This window comes from Nilaparvata lugens, chromosome 2 (genome assembly GCF_014356525.2).
Source record: "Nilaparvata lugens isolate BPH chromosome 2, ASM1435652v1, whole genome shotgun sequence".
Lineage (NCBI taxonomy): Eukaryota > Metazoa > Arthropoda > Insecta > Hemiptera > Delphacidae > Nilaparvata > Nilaparvata lugens.
Genome location: NC_052505.1, coordinates 58,210,479 through 58,231,889, shown reverse-complemented (window position 1 = coordinate 58,231,889; position 21,411 = coordinate 58,210,479). Strand labels below are relative to the sequence as shown.

Genomic DNA, 21,411 nt, shown 5'->3' with positions numbered 1-21,411 from the left:
CTCTACCAAAACGTTAATTTTGTTATTAAAACTAAGGATTTATTTATTAATGGAAATATCGTAGAAGTTTTAATCAATATGAATATTAAAGAGAAAAAAAACAGAAAATTGATAAAGTAAAATAATTTTATATAGGTAGATAAGATCAAATAATTGATTAATAAAATGAAGTAGGCTGAAAGTGGATCAGGGTTATCAACTTTCAGTAATATACAGCAGTATGCAGTGGATAATTGAAATAACATGAGTTTATATAATATATATATATATATATATATATATATATATATATATATATTATATATATATATATACAATTCGTTCTATAACATGGTTTAAAGGTTTATATTGGTGGAATGGGTGAGGGATGGTTGTCATGTGATCGTTCTAGGGCTGGACAGTTTCAGTCATTTGTTCCAAAATATGTTTTTTCAAAGTCAGGATGAAGCTCGCTCGGCTCTCGATAGACCTGATAGATGATAGAAACAGGAAGTGTATTTCATGCACAACAGGCACTGACTAAGAAGGATTTTGTTAAAATAGTAGTTCAATGATTGGGTATTCTTAAAGTACTTTCTCCGGTTCTAGTATGTGAAGCCTCTATCCTCCTACCTTCAGAGACAAATTTTAAATCATCTTCAAAATAGTTCGGATTACTGTATTTCAAGATATCTCTAACAAGCTTGACTATTCGAAAAAGCCTCTGATTGGGAAGCTTTAATGTTGAACTAGCAATGTGGGCTGGGGTGATATGATCATGGCATTGGAGAGAGTAGACAAAACGTAGACAATAATTTTGGCAACGCTGTAGTTTATCATTCAGAGTGACTTGCATATCATTAAGAACAGAATTACAATACATTAAATGTGGGAAGATGAGAGATTGAACCAATAATAATTTAATGTTTCTAGGGAGAATATCATGCATTTTCTTCAATGCATGCATGGCTGAGAATACCTTTTTACAAATTTTGTTCACTTGTTATGATCAAACAAGATTATTATTCATAGTTATGCCTAAATTTTTAACCGAGCTAAAGTAAGGAATGTCATCACCATCTACACTAATTTTGTGAATCGATTAAGGTCAATATTGTTTATAAGACGAGAATATCCAATTATAATGGGTTGTGTTTTGATGGGATTAAGCTTAAGGCCATTTTTCTTTGTCCATTCCACTATCGAATTGATATCCTGATTCATTATTCCAACTGTTTCATTAATTTTTGTTATGGGACAGCTTAAATAGATTTGAAGGTCGTCTGCATAAGTATGGAAACTGGAGAATTTGATAATGGAAGAAAGGTCATTAGCATACAAAGTGAAGAGGAGAAGGCCTAAAATTGAACCTTGTGGTACTCCATGCATAACGTTTTTCCAAATTGACTTTTTGTCACCGACAGATACACATTGTTTCCTACCTAATAGATAGGATTTAAACCAAACTAACGAGTTGTGACTGAAACCAAGAATAGCCAACTTATTCAGAAGGACTGTATGATCAACAGTATCGAATGCTTTAGAAAAATCAAATAGGGTGAGGATGGTGCATTTTCTTTGGTCCATAGCTAACCTTATATCATCAGTGACACAAAGCAGAGCTGTCTCAGTTGAATGGAATTTTCTAAAGCCTGATTGAAAGTTATGAAGCTTACTATTGTTGTCTAGAAATTTTACAACTTGAGCATGAATGAGTCTTTCTAGCACTTTGGACAATGCAGGTAAAATACTGATTGGTCTAGAATCCTCAACTTTATTGGGTGATGGAACTTTATTTAGAGGGCAAACCAGAGCAAACTTCCAGTTTTCAGGGAAAATGCCTTCTTCAAGTGACTTGTTGAAAATGTATGTAATGGTTTGTAAAACAGCAAATAACATCTCTTTGATAAATTTAATAGGAATTTTGTCTACACCCATAGCATTACTATGAATACATTGAATTGCTCAGAAAGTGTCTTCTTCTGAGATTGGGTGGGAACAAAATTGATCAGTGATTGGTAAATCTAAGTTTGTAACCTGCTCTCCAAGATCATCGATATGATTAGCAATGACAACTTCATTGCGTTGGTTAGAGTGTGAAACAAAAATGTCATTTTCATTATTCAATGGTAAGTCAATTTGTGGATTCGATTTCTGTTTGCCAAGCCCGAATTCTTTTATTCCCTGCCAAAGTAATTTAGAGTCTTGTCTATTGTTTGTCATAAACAATTCAAGTACCTAATCTTTGAGTTCTGTAATTCCTGTTTAACCCAATTTCTAAGGCTCCTATACTCTATCAAACTGTCCAAGTCAAATGTCTTTTTGAATTTTCTATGTGCTTTGTATCTATGTCCCATCATCTTATCTATGTCTTCAGTCATCCACGGTACTCGTCATTTTCTATTAATCCTCCTTGTCACATAAGGTGCATGTTTGTCATACAAAGTCAAAGTCCAATTCTCGAAAGTCTTGACCATGTCATCAACTGAGGGTAATGCTTCAATTCGATGCCATGGAGTTTTAGCCACATCAGTCAGGAAGGTGGCTTCATTGAAGTTTTTGAAGTCTCTATAAGTGATAATTCTCTGTTCTGGCTTGGGTATCTTATGGGAAAGTACACAGTAGATCAAATCATGTCTAGAAATAGCTGGGACTGAGATTTGGCCTGCTCGAACAACCTCATTGGGATCACTAACAATGAGAAGGTCAATGAGTGTGTCTGATTCATTAGTATGATGAGTTGGATCAAGAGGTAAATAGTCATGTTTAGGCATTGGAAAATTGTAGTCAGTTGAAAGTAGTCGAAGTTACGATTTGTCATTATATTGAAGTCCTGAAAATGGAAGATTGCTCTGAGTTCATCAATGTGGCAACTGAGGGATTGTAAGTTAAGGTGAGCAGCCTTGAAAAGTTTTTTGAGAGAGTGGAGCTTATTTGCTAGAAACATACCTGCATCATTATTACTATTATTGAAATAATCATACCTACTTGAGGGCGAGCAAGCTGACGTGTCAGTGAGAGGCATCATGGAAGCAGCAGACCAATCGTGAACCGACCTCAGAACAACACATGACGGGGAAAATGGGGATGAAACTGATAAAACTTAACCTAGATGGAAAAGTCTCTTGATTCGAGTGCATTCAGTATGCCTTGACAGTTCGGCTCCCTTCACTATTTTAAGCACTAGTTCAAAAAATGCACTAAACACAATAAGATGTAGATGAGTGGAGCTATGGTGATGAATAATCCTAATGGTGAATAAGATGAAGATTAAGGAAGAACTGGTAGTGGGAGATCTGGTCCAAGTGGAGATAGAGCGAGTAGGTATCCAGTAGTGGAAGAATCGGGACCAAGTGGAGGTAGAGCGAGAAGGAATGCAGTTGTAGAATATTGAGTCCAAGTGGAGACAGAGAGAGATGGAATCCAGTGGTGGAAAATTGAGTCCAAGTGGAGATAGAGAGAGATGGAATCCAGTAGTGGAAGATCATGTTCATGGTGGAGATAGAGCGAAATGGGATCCAGTAAAACTGAAAAAGAGAAGAAAAAGCCAGCAGAAAAACGAAAAAGCTTTGAAGAAAGTTATCAATGGAGAAAAGATACATAATACAACAGATAATGAATAATATTCGCATAAAATTGAAGAGGAATAGTATGATTTAATGTGGGAGAGAATTGAATATTATATGGATAAATATATGGATATTATAATATAATATGGATATTAGTAGAAGTTAATCAGATAGAAAGAGAAAAGGTAGAAAGATAAATAGATATAGAAAGAGGAATAAACATTTGAACATGCTGGATAGCTAGTGGAAAAATCACAGGGAAAATAATAATAATAGGGAAGAAAAGAAGAGGAAGAAGGAATGTGCACAAACTGAGAAGAACTTATGAAACTGAACTATAGAATAAGAAATAGAATATCGTATTGTGTTCTCTTAATTAATCAAGGAGAGAAGAAGAAGAAGAAATGAAAAAGAAAGAGAAGAAGAAGAAGAAGAAGAAGAAGAAGAAGAAGAAGAAGAAGAAGAAGAAGAAGAAGAAGGAGAAGAAGAAGACGAAGAAGAGGGAGAATAGAAAAGAATAATAATCATCATCTCAAAGAACAATATTCAAGTAATCATTATAAATATAAGATCAAGAAGAGAAATGAGAAAGAAAAATAAGAAGTAGAGGAGACAATGGAGAAAGTGCTAGATTATTTTAGATGAGTTTTGAATAGGATTGAACAGTGAAGAGTGAAAAATATTATATAGTATTAGAAGTATAATTAACTATTAGGAGTTGCAATAGCAATAAAAGTAGTAAATTGAGAACTGTTATATTCTAGTGATGAATTTCTAAGATAACATTAAATGAAACACAGCCCCTATATAAGCATATACAGACTACCCACCTCTCTGTTCTATCAATAATTCTCCACACATTAGCTTCTATTGTTCAAGCTGTGGCAACAGTGGAAGATATCATTATGTACACCTAATATAGAAGAGATTACTCCCTTTACCTATAGATTACATCATATCTATAACGTATGTTAATCATCCAATTTATTTGAAATTCACCATTTCGAAAATTAATAATTATGGAAATAATTTTGGTAAGAGATATAATAATTATTAGTAAGAATAGAAATAATGATTCTCTAAGTACCCTCTGGAGTATAGTAGTTAATGCATTGAACGTAGTTTTGGGAATTAATATCAAGATAAATTATTAATCAGTATTGACAAATGTGGATCTCCTTAGTTTGAAATAATTACCTCATATATAATCATAAATAGCAGTGGGAAGATTCATTTATAGAACAGAAAGCCAGCTCATGAAAAATGCCAAGGTATATCTACTGTGAAATGTATTAATACAAATTTCCTATTATTGTAGTGAAGGGCACCTTAGTCATCGAATCCTGCAATGATTTAATTTACCTTTATTTTTTAAAGGTCGGTCATCCTCTTAACTGTGTGGACCCTCTTGGATCCTCCCTTGCCAATAGAGATCTTGATCCTCCCGTCTGATGACCAGACATTCCTATGCCCATGACGGTCGGCTGCAGCATTGAGGATCTTGAGACGCTCTGCAGTCAGATCCTCGTGAATGGTGACGCCGGAACCCTTCAGCTTTATCTTAGCGTCGAAGATCATCTTCCTGGTCCGGTAGCTGCAGAGTCAAACTATGATGGGTCGGTCCTTAGGTTTCGCTTGCCCTTGTTAAGGTGGTTGACGCCTTCCAACGCGATGTGAGCGGTTGACATCTGCCAGAGTCACAGGCACGTTCAGCTTCTTGTTGAAGACATCAAGTGCCAGCAGGTCCATGTCTTCTTTGTCGCTCTCCAGGATCCCAAAAATATGTATTGAATATCGGCGCCCGTATTGCTTGAGGTCGTCGACCTTCAGGTGACAAGACACCTCTAGCTCACGAATTTTATCGTGCAGCTATTCGTTCTCCTCCTTCAATGCCTGAAGTTCCTCAAAAATAGACTTCACAGCCATAGAAACGGCATGATGCACAGATTCCTCGATTTGCTGTCAAATAATTCGGAGGGTCTCTTCAGACAGTGATCCAGAAATAGCTGGCCCTGGCTTCAGAGCATTGACCTCATTCTTTGGCATGCCTCTGTTTGGTTGAACCATCGTGTACCGTTAGGTGGATTTACATTTTTACAGGCGAGAAAGTAGACTGAAGAATTAGGAATGTTTTTCAAGATAAATAAAAAGAGTGTAAGTTAATCAAAAATATAATTTTACCATTGAATTTAGCTCGAGAAACTGAATAACTAGATGTATAATTTGAAGTGAATTGAACTGTATAACCCTACGAAATATCTGTTAGAAGACGGAGCTGAACTGACACACGTTTACTCACTCGACATAACCAAGCAGATGTGAGAGGGAGCGAGAGAGTGGTGTGGGAGGAGGAAAATCTATTCTTAGAACACCCCCCACCCTGCGGGGAGGGGCCTGGGGAAGGTGGGATGGGAGAGGGGGTGAGGGGGGAGGGGGATTTTGAGCAAAGAAGTGCGTTCAAACTGTCAAATTATAACTACTCTTGACTACTGTGTCAAATCTTTTGAGACTATATATAAACCTTTTTTTGTCAACCTCTATCAGACTATTATTTTATCTTATCTATTTACCTTTATCAACCTTTTATATGTCAATAATTTTTCCGCATTTTATGTACAAATGCAGTGGTCCTCCTTTTTCCAACAAACCACCTTTATGTTGTGTCTGGATACAAATAACTATTTTCATTCATACACTTGCTCTCTGCAAGCTACCAGAACCCAGATACACCAGTGTTTCTTAGCTGAAATTGTTTCACAGTCTTGTTTATTTATTTTTTGAAGTTGTTCTTTTTTATAAAGCTGTAACTATGGACAATGAGAAATTGATAAGTTTGGTTCAAGAGCATGTTCCATTGTGGGATATTCAAGACAAAAGATATCATCGTCGTGATGTTCAAAGTAGTCTGTGGACAAAGATTGCTGAACAAATAGGATCTTGAAGTAAGATTATTGTGATGAATAACAAATTCAGTTGATATTTGTTTATTCATTTTTCAAAATCTCAATATAATCATTGTTTATGAAAAAATTTTGTGGCTATGATAGTTAATTCAATAATTGGCAACCAGCCAACTACTGAACTAGACTGAAGTAAACGGTTCCAATGGACGACCATATTCGACCGAATTAATGGCCGGCAGATTCGTAAGATCCAATGGCCAAACGGAAAGGTTGAATACAGATCCAGTGGATGGTTACCCTAAGTAGAGAAACGATATTTAGTTAGATTATTTATTAGGGGTTTCTTGACAGATAAAAATCGTCACACAATTCATAGATTATTCGCGGAGTTTTTACTGATAATATTGAATTGAACATCATGTTTGAAAATTGGAAAAATCAGACTATAGAATAATTATTGCAATGGGGCATACTATTAATAACTCAAGAAACATATCATTTCCGCTCGACCTCTCTCTGCTTTGAACTCTGGCTGACCAGTTGACATGATTAGAGGAGTCTGTCGTTTATGGTGGTGGTTTGTGGTGTAAGGTCTACTGTTCACAGAACTACTAGTATCATACAAACTTGAACGCAAGATAAACAAATGGTTAATTGTAATCAAAAACCAATTTCTCGTCAACCTTGTGTTAAAATCAAATTGGTATTGTCTAAGGTGCTGTTGAATAATTGGAGATCAAATATTGCAGATCCTGAATATTGTTTGCTCCCACTCACAGTATCTCTTCATAAGTATTTGTTCTTCCACTCTATCAGTTGAACCCACACCGAAAGCTATAGGTTTACCATTGCTACAGAAAGATGAATTTGTTTCTACATTTTCTGTCTATAGCAGGTTTGCTTGTGCAAAATTCTTTGGTGAGTGATCTATTATCGAACAAGTTTTGAAACAGATCCTATCGATTTGTGTTCTTAGTTTATAATAGAACAGATCTACTATACAGTAGTTCCTACTATATAGTAGAACAGATCCCTGAATCTAACTACAGGGCCTGGTCTACTGTGAGTTTCAGCAATGGCTCATTTCAGCCCTCTTTCTGAAGCCTAGTCAATCTTGTTTTCTTATTATTTGTCATTAATATACAGTTCATAATTTTAGTAGAATGTTATAGTACTTTTTCGAATGTTTGGTTTACTTTAGTGTATTGGTATAAGACAAGACCTGAAAGATTTGGAAATAATTTAGCTCTACTGTGCGCCCCTATCAATGATCTTCCCTGGGCAACTTCCCACTGTGCTTATTCATCCATTAATGAACTGGGTCTATTATATTTTTTTGAATGAGCTCTAGCAAATATTTATTTTGCTGCTTTGCTTTCTGCATTTTGTTGTGTCGACTTTGTTAGTATGGGAGTAGAAGATATGCTACTAGGAAAAAAGTCTCTTTTCCCTTAGCATCAGCCTGGAGCATGACCATATAAGGCGAGGAATTTGTGTTCTATTGATTATCAATCAATTCCTTATATGGTAAGGAATTTGGAAAACAGCTGTCACTTGGTGGGAGAATGTATTTTGCTTTTCATTCTATTGGCGGAAATTCTGGTGAAAGATTATTTAAAATTTCCAACTGCCAATCACAGTTGACTTTGGTTAGGTTGCAATAACTGAGAATTAATTATGGCCGATCACAGCTGTCCTTGACTAGGCGAGTGAGCAGGTAGGTCTTCACTCAGCATCTGTCCTTTGTTATAAGCAGTACACCTACAAAATGTAGACTCTGTAACTTTTGTGTTAATCAGGTCCTTTATGCTTGCTTTAGGCTTGGTAGAATTTTGCGCTGGAACCTTCTGTTCCAGTAGCATATTTCAGTTTTATTCCGCTTTAGTAAATGCTTTAAATGTGAGAAGAGAGGATATCATAACTGTTGCCATACGATGGAGGTTAATCTCCATCTGCTACTGAGGTACAAGAAAATAGGTTAAAATTACAAAATAACCAAACATATGTATGATTGTTTGTATTATTGGAAAATTCAATATAATTCTATCAGATGTTGTTTGTAGTGGTAAGACTTTTCTGTTAACCATGACAGACTGTCGACAGACGATTGACAAACACTTGAAAAAAGAATAGTATCTGTGAACAACCGTTGCAGTTTGAAAGCAACTAACTGTTAGCTATGAAGGTATTTCCCGCCCTGGGGTTTGTGTTCCATCTTTTCAATTGCCTATCCTACGTCTTTGCAGATACCACTAGTAATAATCAATTACAGAAAAACAATGGTTCTACACTGTGGTAAGTTCATGATCCATTTATTATTTGCAAATAATCAACAATCGGGATTGTTCAGATTCCTAATGAAACTTAAACCATTAGATATAGCAGCATTTTATTCTCAACCTCGCAGGCTCCATCCCGTCCCCACCAACGATGTCTCAAACACCTAAATCAAACAATACTGTGCTCAGCCATACTTCAGGACAGACACACTTCCTCCCTGCCAGATAGCCATGCTTCTGCAGTTCCGGACAGCCATGCTTCTTCCCTGCTGCGTTTTTGGGGAAGATACCAGAAACATGTCTGCAGTTCCAAACAAGTCACGCTTCCTCCCAGCCAGTCAGCCATGCTTCTGCAGTTCCGGACAGCTGTGCTTCCTCTCAGCTACATGTTGAGGACTGAGGAGTCCCACTCGAGCTAGTGACACCCTCACTTGCTCCTGATTTCCTCACTTGTGCATACCCTTATGCATGTCATAACCTGCATATCCTAGGCCCTGGTCTAACCTGCACACCTATGCACACACCCTATGTTTGACTTTCTTGAGGAACCAAACAATTTTGCTCCCAATGGTTTGTTGCTTCCAACTATTCATCTCTGATATTCTAGGTCAAGAGATAGAAATACCCTTCTTATATTGGCATTTTCATTGAATAACTTTTAATATTTAGAACCATTTCACAAAAAGTCAGATCATTTATTCATATGCAAATACAATCCAGATAAAAACAACAGGTATATGCTCAAAACTGCTTCAAACCTCAATTTGGATTACAGAAGTGGTATTTACAATGTTGGATTTAGCTGGCCAAGTCGAGCTATTCGCTCACTCCTGCTATTTGCCAAGTCTGTGTTAACTCAATGCTATAGTAGCACGTTAGAAGAAAATTAGCACACAAGATAGCAGATAGTGCAAGTCTGAGTCCGCTAACTCTAGCTTACTCTGTTAAAACGGCAGTCATATTTGGTAGCAAAAGTGAGGTTTTAATAAACTTTGAGTTTAGCTTATAGCAGACTAGTAGGTAACCCGTGTTTTGCAAGGGTCTATTTTGAAATTTTGCAAAATGAAAACTTGATGTAATAAGAAATTCGAAATTTGAAAATAGGCCTATAACCATCATCGGTTAATGGAGAATCTTTATGAAAAAGTTCAAATCAATCAGTCCAGTAGTTCAGACGTGATGATGTTTCAAACATAATATTCCTACATCACGTACGTGTATGAGCCAGCTCTTTCCATTATTATAGTGAAGATGATGGATACATGCATGATTTATCAGTATCTTTGAATGAAAATAACTCATGATCAGTTTGAGAAATCGGTGCAGTTTTGATGCGACAGAAAATCAGTTATTTTAATTCAAATAGGATCCCCAATCATACTGGCATGCTACCAATTTTGTCCAATAGGTTTGATAGTATTTCACCTATCACCCAAGGAGAGTCATCGGTTCCAGTTATACTAACATCTTGATAATCATGAATGGATTTTATGCCTATGAATAAGAAGTCCAGTTCAGAGAAAATCAAATTATTATTATTTTCAAACAATTCGAAAAAATTCAGTTTATACCAGAACAAATAATCATACATGTACTGAACATAGATTGAACATGATTCAGGTTACAAATATGTTTGATACATTCATCGAAAATAGATTCAAAAGCTTTCTCAAAACTCAGAAATTATTGTTTCAAATCTAGACCAAAATATAAAACTTATAAACTAAGAATACTTATCTTTCATTTACAGGTTTCAAGGCAGGCTTATGGCTTTTATAATTAAATGAAATATTTAACACAATTGGAAAGAAAGATTGAAATCTATTCTTCACAGATGTTCTATGACATCGATAAATTTTATAAAAAAAATTCAGATGTAAAACAAAACATCTAAATTTCAATTATTTAGAAAATAGACATAACACTTCTACCATTAGCCAAGCCCTTGCAAGTCTGAGTTCACTAACTCTAGCTAACTCTGTTGAAACGGCAGTCATATTTGTTTTGGTCATATTTGGTAGCAAAAGTGAGGTTGTAATAAACTTTGAGTTTAGCTTATAGCAGACTAGTAGGTAACCCGTGCTTCGCAAGGGTCCATTTTAAAACTTTGCGAAATGAAAACTTGATGTAATAAAAAATTCGAAATTTGAAAATAGGCCAGTAACCATCCTCGGTTAATGAAGAATCTTTTTGCAGAATTTCAAATCAATCAGTCCAGTAGTTCGGATGTGATGATGTGTCAAACATAATTTTCCTACATCACGTATATCCCTTAACAATTTTGAGAAATGCCTGAAAGAAACGCCGAAAGCTCCAAAGTGATACATAGACATGTCATCAATTGCCAAACTCACTGATAAAGAATACAAGTTTACAAATATCATATCTCTTATTTTCAATAAAACTTCATTAAACTTTAAAACTGTTTTGAAAGTTTTATTTAACCTCTACGTTGTTTAGAATTATGTGATATTCATAGATTTATCTATAGAATTAAGAAATATTGCGAAGCAAGTAGTGAGAGAGGCTCAACAGGAGTCCTGGGAGAAGTTTATTAGTGTTATAGAGAGTGATATTCATGGAAGGCAGCAATGCGCTTATAAGATAATGAAATCTTTGAATACGACTGATAAAGACAATGCTGCATTAAGTATGATTTCAGATGATGACTGGATACAGCATTACAAAGATATCTGGTTTTCTAATAATGAAGATGCAAATGTACCTCAAAACCAAATCCTTAATTGTTTCAAAAGCCCTTTAAAATAATGTACCACACAATAGGCATTTACATTGAAAATATTCGAGTTAAAACTCTCAAGTCACCATATTATACATTCTGAACCTAGTCACACCCTTATGAAGGGGTTGAAATTCAGTTGTACCGTACGTCAAAAGTTAGAGTATTAGACCAGTAACATATCCTGAAAGCTACAGTATTATATCTACAACAGTCTCTAATTTATTGAAAGGTTCCCATACATATGACTCAGCCGGTATGATTACTAACTTATAATGATTAGCACAAGACTAGAGCTCATGTGGACATCACCCATAGAAAAAAATCTGGTGTGGCGCACTCACACAACATTCCTTGCCGTTATGAAAATTGATCACCTGACGCTAGTTTTCCCGCACATCTCAAGTCTACTATTCAAAGATTTGAGCCAGCTGGTGACAGGACAATAACGCTGGAGACACACATGAGGTCTGCTATCTCTTCATAGTGAATGATTTAATAGAATCAACAATATTTGCAATAATTGAATAATCACATTTTCTCGAATTTAAAGCTTATTTTCAATTTTAGGTGAAAATGTCACTGAACATTGATTGTAGAGATTTTCATGCTCAATCTACTCCACTTGATTTTTTTTGTTTCAATTGTATCTGAAGCCTGATAATTGAGAATATATCTGCATTGATGGGGCGGTGCTCCTGAAATTTTTACAGATATGGGACTTGTGGCAGTTGATAGAGCTTATCGATGACTATTTTAGGTATGAATTTGATCAAAATCGTTGGAGCCGTTTCTGAGAAAATCACGAAAAACCCTGTTTTTGACAACATTTTCGCCATTTCAGCCGCCATCTTGAATTGCATTTGATCCAAATTGTTCGTGTCGGATCCTTATAGTGAAAGGACCTTAAGTTCCAAATTTCAAGTCATTCCGTTAATTGGGAGATGAGATATCGTGTACACAGATGCACATACACTCATACACACACACATACAGACCAATACCCAAAAACCAGTTTTTTGGACTCAGGGACCTTGAGACGTATAGAAATTTAGAAATTGGGGTACCTTAATTTTTTTCGGAAAGCAATACTTTCCTCACCTATGGTAATAGGGCAAGGAAAGTAAAAATTGTTTGACTTCATATTCTTTTTTAAATTTATCAAATTGAGACTTACTTAGATTTCTCTTGGCTGGTAACCGAGTTTTTGAAGACTTCAGCCAGTGTTTGATTACTGCTTCCATGTCTTTTTCATTTGTATTGGAAAATTTCATCACTACAGCTCCTATCAGAGATGAAACAAAAGTTTACTTATAATTAAACATATTTCAAATAATATTTTTTGACTGGAAAATAGAAAAAACACACAGTCTCACTCTCTCTTATTATATAAAATATATTACTGAAATGAGAGGACTACACCGATAGTTCTTCTGAATTGGAATAAGATATAAAGCTGTTAATATAAATAAATGAATCAATTGCTTGCTGGAAAAAGTCAAAATGAAGCCTGCCGGTCCAGAAAACAACTGAATAAATTCTAATAGAAAGCAATTAAATTGTATCTACTATAGGCTACTTCAATTCAAAACTATTCAAAATTATTTGAAGTCTAAAATAAAGATATCTCATAATAATGCTCACTAGGTATTCCATTAAAATTTATCTAGCCTTTAGTCATCTAATCTATCAATCAACAGTCATATATTATTGATATTAAGTTCATTATAATGAGACAAGTGTAGATTAGTTTGTGGTGACTTCAATTACTTAGGCTAAATAAAAAGTTTTGTTACACATTTAAATTTATATGTACCAGCATAACCCTGGAATGTGTTTGCCTAAAATAATAATCATCCTATTTTTAGCAATGATAAATTCAAGAGGCTTTCCTTTATTATTATTATGTTATGCCTCAAATAATACAGTATCAAGTTTAGTGTTGTGTTCTGAGGTTATGTTATGCTTGACTTATAATAGTCTTTCGAAAAGATTATCATTTGAATATATAAGTATTTAGACCTTGTAAACTCTAAGGTTCAACTTTAAGAAATTTATATTGATTTTAAATTGGTAATCAATAATTTTGATGTAAAGTGGACTGTATTGAATAGAAAAGAAACAAGTGATATCTCTACAGAAACAAGTACATGCAATGAATATATAAAAGAACAACTCACCAAAAATCTGCAGAGTACCTAATGTAATATTTATATTATTAAGCTTACAACTCCCAGGTAAGGTATTCAGGTGTCCCCGAGGTAGGAGATGAATCAAGGATGGTGAAAAGGCAAGCTTAATTGTCATCTGCTGTTGGTAAATTCGGCTTCCATCATATAACGTTGCACATATATTTCTGACGAGATATTTACAATGTCTTTAAAGACTATAGATCGGTGAACTTTCCAATCGAAAAATAATAGTTTAAAACTTTCAACTAAAGGAGTTTGGCAAACACTCTTCCAAACGTAGGTTTATGGTGTACGATTTAACATTAACGAAAAAATAATAATTTGAAGAACAATTTTCTTCTGGGAATGATCGACGAATAATAATTATCAATCCCCGACTCGAGGCAAGCTATTACGAAGCGAGACTGAACTGAAAGAAAAAGCTACCGGCTAGTGAGCGCGACGCACTCAAGTGAAAGAAATACGAACTGAACGAGGAGCGCGCGTCCAATTCAAAAACGAAAAATGAAAACTAGAGCTGGCTCCAACATCCCCCCCCGGCTGAAAAGCTATTTTCAGACAAGGCTAGAGAACAAAGAAACGAAAAAACAATGAATAAACGACGAAAGAAATAAAAATAAAACAAAACGAGAATAAAACAAAAAATGCAAAGGAAAATTATGAGTAGGCAACGGATACAACTTTGTAGCCGGCCTTTTGAAGCGACCATTGGCGCACCGCACCATAGCCACTCGAACGACACCGTCAGCACCGGGAAATACTTCCTCAATCACCCCCAGAGGCCATTTCAACGGTGCGACATTTGGTTGATCCACTAGGACGATTGTACCAACCGTGAGAGGGGTGGAATCCTTACACCATTTCACACGGGTTTGTAATTCATGTAAGTATTCTTTGCGCCAACGACTCCAGAAAGACTGAACCATTTGATTGACTAATTCAAACCGATCCAATCGATTCATTGGACGATCTTCCACATTTAACATAGGAAGGTACTTAAGAGGTGTCAAAGTGAGAAAATGAGCCGGTGTGAGGGCGAGGGGTTCACTCGGATCCGCGCTCATTTGACATAACGGGCGTGAGTTAAGTACAGCCTCAATTTGAACTAAGACAGTGTTCAATTCTTCGTAAGTCAACAACTGGTTACCAATAACTCGAAACAGGTGTGACTTTACTGATTTTATATTCGCCTCCCAAAGACCGCCGAAGTGAGGTGAACCTGGCGGGATGAAATTCCACTCAATGCTATGATCAGCAAGTTCATTCTGGAGCAGGTTTTGATATTCCTTGGAGTTCAGCATCCGTGACAATTTTATTAGCTCATCATAGGCGCCGACGAAGTTGGTACCATTATCGGAATACATGACCTTACAAGGACCTCGTCGAGCAAGGAAACGGCGAAAAGCTGATAAGAACATTTGGGTCGATAAGTCCGAAACTAATTCAATGTGAACGGCTTTAGTTGCCATACAGACAAAAAGACAAATGTACGATTTAAATATGAAAGGATTCCGACGCCTGGCCATGGTGATTCGAATGGGTCCACCATAATCAACTCCACATTGGACGAATGGTTTAGACGACAGAGTTCTACAGGCTGGCAGATTGCCCATTTTCGGCGGTGTAAGAGTGGGACGATAGTGAAAACACTTGTTACATTTTCGTACATGACTCCTTATAAGGACACGGGCTGATAAAATCCAATATTTTTGTCTCAAAATAGACGCCAATAAATGAGGTCCAGCGTGACAGTGCTTTTCATGAAAATAATCAATCAAAAGCGTGACCAATGGATCATTTTTCGGTAATATAATCGGATGACAGCTGTCATAATTCAACTCAGAATTTTGTAAACGTCCACCCACACGAATAATATCATGATCAAGAAAGGGTGACAGTTGTTGAAGATGAGAAGTACATTCTTTCCCAGCTTTCAATTCCAGTAATTCTTTCGAAAAATGAATTTTTTGTACAACTTTACACAAATGTTTTTCCGCCAAATCGAAATCTAATTCATGAGGTTTAGGCAATAGACGAAGTACTTTCAATATTAACACCATGATACGCAATAGACGTTGGTAGTTGGAACAACGAGCAATTAAAAGATGAATCGAATTAATAGATGAATTTTCCGACTGTACTACAGTGACAATTGAGTGAACCTTGACCTCAGGTAGACACTCTATAGGTTCCAGATCGACCTTGACGGGCCAATCACTCTCTTCTAACATTAGCCAAGAGGGGCCAGACCACCACAAATCATGATTAATTATTTCAGAAGGGGATAAACCTCTCGAAATGGGATCAGCTGGGTTTGAATTTCCTGCCACGTGTAACCAGTCGTTGATAGGACAGTCTTGAATTTTCGTAACTCGATTAGCGACGAAAGATTGCCATCTAGATGGACAGCCCCTGATCCAATGTAAGACAACAGTAGAATCCGATAATGCAACAACGCGAGTCACGTGACAACGAAGGCTCAAAACAGAGACAACAACCTGTATTAATTCAGCGAGCAAGAGCGCCGCGCATAATTCAAGCCTAGGTATGGATAAAGTCTTAGATGGCGCGACTTTTGATTTAGCGCACAACAATGTGATAGTTGCAGGTTGCATATCCATTTGAGATTTTATGTAGATCACACCACCATAACCTAAAGTCGATGCATCACAGAAACCAATGACAGTAATTTTCGAATCATTCATCACTCCTAAATGACGTGGTATGAAGAGATTGGACAATAAAGGGAACTCCTTCTGACATGTCTCCCATTGAAGCGCAATAGAGGGAGGTACTGAATCGTCCCAATCAAGACCAGCATTCCATAATTGTTTAATTAAACATTTAAGAAACAAAGTTAGGGGTGACAAGAGTCCCAAAGGATCGAAAATGCGTGCTACTACCGATAAAATGTGACGTTTGGTAGGAACAGACTGATTAGGATTCACTGAAAAACAAAACGAATCACTACCAGGTTGCCATTTCAAACCTAGGACAGCCAACAAATTTCCCATCTCGAAATCTTTAGACAAGGCCGATTTTTCATCTTCCGAGAAATCATTCATCAATTCAGGTGAATTGGAACTCCATTTAGTAAGTTCGAATCCGCCTCTCTCGAACAATTCTTTAGCCTGACTACAAAGACGATTTGCTTCACCTAAAGAAGACACACTTGTCACCAAATCATCCATAAACATGTCACTCGGAATACGAGCTTTAGCATCAGGGAAATTTTCACCTTCTTCTTGAACAAGTTGATGGACAGTTCTGAGAGCTAGAAACGGTGACTCACTCAGACCAAATACGACAGTTTTTAATTCAAAAATTTGTATGGGATCATTGGACGAAAATCTCCATAACAAACGCTGAAATTTGCGACACGATTCATCGACAAGAATCTGTCTATACATCTGCTTTATATCAGCAGTTACAGCGATAGAAAATAACCGAAAATTGACTAACAGAACGAAAATATCCGTTTGCAACTTGGGGCCGATATGAAGTATATCATTCAATGATACTCCAGTAGTAGTTTTCGCGCCTGCGTCAAAGACAATACGCAAAGGCGTTGATTGACTCTGAGTTTTGATTACAGCATGATGAGGTATAAAATAACCACTTTTATCACTCTGATTTTTTATCAATTCCATGTGTCCTTGTTTGAGATAATCCAAGAGGACATCGTGATACACTAAACGCATGTTTGGATCACGTGCCAGTCGTTTCTCCAAACTGATGAGTCGACGTTCTGACATAGCATAAGAATCACCAAGACAATCAGGGGATTTTGAAAACGATAATGAGACAACGAATCTACCCGAATTTTCACGACGAACGGACGATGCAAAATCCTTCTCGCATTCCAACTCATCAGCAGTGAGTTGTTTTCCTACATCTGGAACGCTTTCCACTTCCCAAAATTTTCGAACTAACTTATCCAACGGTGATGTTAGACAAGTCATCAAACACGTTGAATTTTCTGAAGATTGAGTTAAAATAGGGGCTCTACCCATCAAAATATAACCGAAAACACTTTCCAAGGCCATCAAATAATTCGAATCAATTTCCACACGACCATTTCGGAAAATATGGGGCACTAATTCAGCTCCTATAATAGCGTCAATTTCGCTGGGAATGTGATAACTTTCATCAGCAAGTCGAAGACCAAACAAATTTGATAATTTAGAATTATCAATTTTACTAGTGGGAAGCTGTTCCATGATTTTTTCGACAACTAATGGTTCAATGGAAAATTTAACACTAGAATCGAGTCGAGATTGAAGCGTGACAAAAGTACGACCAAAAACTGATTGCGAATTTCCGCCAAAACCATTCACAATTAATTGGAAAGGAGAAATCGATAGTTGCAATTTACGACAAAGTTTACGAGTAATGAAATGACTTTGACTAGCTGAATCAACTAAAACTCTTATTTTGTGCAATCTACCTCTCTTATCAGGTACCTCGACTTGAGCAGTTGATAGTAGAACACTATACGGTGCCGACTTCGAATCGATAGAACAACAGGTAATAGTATTATTTTCTACCTTTTTCGCATCCGAATTTGATGACGAATTTGAAGCATTTCCGAAATGTAAAAGCGAATTATGCTTCTGACTACATTCCTCGCAGTTGGAAGAAGTACAATCTTTACTACGATGGGCTGGCGAGAAACATTTCAACAGCAACCCTTCTCCTTAACAAAACGAAAACGGTCCCAAGGTGATAACTGACGAAAAAGACGACAATTGATCAATTTATGATTTGTCATCGAACATTTCAGACATTCTGATATTTTTACCGGTGATTTGGTCACTTGCGAATTCGATTGAACAACCAACACTTTGGATTTTGGTATTGGTTTCACTACTGGCTTGCATTGTTTAGACGATTCGTCATGCGGTAACGATTTAATCTGCCTTTCGATGAATGAAACAAAATCAGTATATGTGGGATCATCCTTAGTATGAACTGAAGCTTCAAATGCCTTTCGAGAAACAGGATCTAAAATTTTCAACGCTTGGAACAGAAATATTGCATCAGATACATCTTCACCTCGTAGGCGTTTTAAAGCAGTAATTGAACCACAGAACTGATCGACTATAGAAACTAAACCTGCACGAGACTCAGATTTTAGACAATTGAATTCGAAAATTTGTTTCAAGTACACATTTGAGAGTGAGCGGGGGTCATTGAACCGCTTAATTAATGCATCCCAAATAATTTCATAATTATTAGCAATAGGTGGTAGATGACGTGAAATATTAGCCGCTTCTCCAGATAGTTTGGACACCAGATATTGGACCTTTTGTTGATTTGGAATCGATTTGTTGTCATGAATCATGCATTTAAACATTTCGTAGAATACCGCCCATTTTGATTGATCTCCGTCGAACACAGGAATTTCAATTTTCGGTAAAATATTAGACGAATCCTTATTGGAAGATACAGGTTGAGCCGGGGTAGAAACACTAGGTACAACCTGACTGCGTTTTTTCAATTCACTAGCAATTGCTTCCATATGTTCGAACATTTCCATATGTGAACTACTAAATTTGGGTACAAATTCCGGGTCTTTTTCCATTTCAAGCTCCTGTATTTCCATTTCAACAGCTTCATAATCCTGAACAGTTTTAAGAGTGGAACTATAGAGAATTAGAAATTGTTTAGCACTAGCTTCTTCTTTTAAAGCCTTTTTCGACAATTCGAAAGTACGTTGAATACGATAGAAATATTGCTCAAGTTTAGCTCGTTTGAGCTTTAACTTCTTTTCACTCATGATTGGATATTGGAAAGGTCTTAATGATTTTCATTTACTAATTTTCGAATAAAATTACGAATGCAACAATGAACGATTTTCATTGATGATTCAAGCAAGCAAAATGATAATGTTAGTACAAATTGAACAGAGAAAGCTCAATAGACGAAGCAAGCTAAGCGATAACGTTATCAGCATTGCAAAGTAACGGTTCCGATCGGACAATAGAGATAAGAGTGAACCAACTTGATCGGCTCAATTCATAATGTACAAACAGGTTTGAACCCTAGCATGCACAAACGATTTACAATAAAATTGGATAAGTGCTTGCCAAATATTTGAATAAAAAATAGCCAATAAAATCCGGCCGGAGGACCAGTGTAAACTCTAAGGTTCAACTTTAAGAAATTTATATTGATTTTAAATTGGTAATCAATAATTTTGATGTAAAGTGGACTGTATTGAATAGAAAAGAAACAAGTGATATCTCTACAGAAACAAGTACATGCAATGAATATATAAAAGAACAACTCACCGAAAATCTGCAGAGTACCTAATGTAATATTTATATTATTGAGCTTACAACTCCCAGGTAAGGTATTCAGGTGTCCCCGAGGTAGGAGATGAATCAAGGATGGTGAAAAGGCAAGCTTAATTGTCATCTACTGTTGGTAAATTCGGCTTCCATCATATAACGTTGCACATATATTTCTGACGAGATATTTACAATGTCTTTAAAGACTATAGATCGGTGAACTTTCCAATCGAAAAATAATAGTTTAAAACTTTCAACTAAAGGGAGTTTGGCAAACACTCTTCCAAACGTAGGTTTATGGTGTACGATTTAACACTAACGAAAAAAATAATAATTTGAAGAACGATTTTCTTCTGGGAAAGATCGACGAATATATTATCAATCCCCGACTCGAGGCAAGCTATTACAAAGCGAGACTGAACAGAAAGAAAAAATCTACCGGCTACGCACTCAAGTGAAAGAAATACGAACTGAACGAGGAGCGCGCGTCCAAATCAAAAACGAAAAATGAAAACTAGAGCTGGCTCCAACAGACCTATAATAAATTTATTCTTCCATTTTACAGTACATCAATACAAAATCACTCAACTTACCTATATTTCCTGGATAAAATCACAAAAATTACAAACTACGAAACTCATTCCAAAAACCGTTGGTCCATTGCAAAAAGCATTGTGCATTGCATCATCATGATCATACTATGGATAAACCCAAAATGTTGATATAATATTATCAATTAATACATCAATAATGATAATTATTGACTATTAATAATTATATATTCTCAAACATCATCTACATCTTTGTTTGGAAATGCATTATTCAAATTACATAGTTTAAATAATTAAAAGTAGAATACAATCCTGATTTCTACATTTTTCAATGCAATAAAATAAGTTTACCCCGGGAAAAGTTAGAATTAGTTTGATATATCGATTGTTAAAACTTTGATATTTCCATTTCACAGTATCAATTGCAATTTCAAAATTATTGACAAAGTTACTGTTATTAAAACATTTGATATCAATTTCAGGTGGAGATAATTGATTTTTTATGGGGGGACATTTGTGCTTGACACTGAAATAATGTTGGAAACAATAAAAGTAGGTTGTTATTATTTGAATTGAAACCCCAAAAATCATTTCAAAGTCTGTGTGAGTAATTCCAGATACTGCATGATTTTCCTCATAAACTGTGATCCAATTTGAAAAAGTGTTATAACTTTTCCAATTTTGAATAGAATCATTTTAAATTCTAGGACAAAGTTGATAATATGAACAGAAACTTTCATGATTTTTTCAAAATTCTCCATGATGAAATACTTTTTATTTTATTTTAGACGTCAGTAGCACGTTAATGGCACGTCTGACCGGATTTCCACATAGGAAAAAAAGTGCTGGAAATTCACTTCTTCACCCGAATCAGTCATAAAAACACATTGTTCCGGGAAAATTGA

General features: G+C 35.9%; 1 protein-coding gene across 1 annotated transcript in view; it reads left to right on the top strand.

The window, feature by feature from the left end:
* The first annotated feature begins 7,268 nt into the window (after positions 1 to 7,268).
* The window catches only part of LOC111051244 (annexin B11), a 125,668-nt gene continuing 111,525 nt past the window's right edge, over positions 7,269 to 21,411 (top strand). The window contains exon 1 of the mRNA XM_039419948.1: positions 7,269 to 7,369. The gene's annotated coding sequence lies outside the window, so the exon portion shown is untranslated. The remainder of the gene's footprint in view (positions 7,370 to 21,411) is intronic.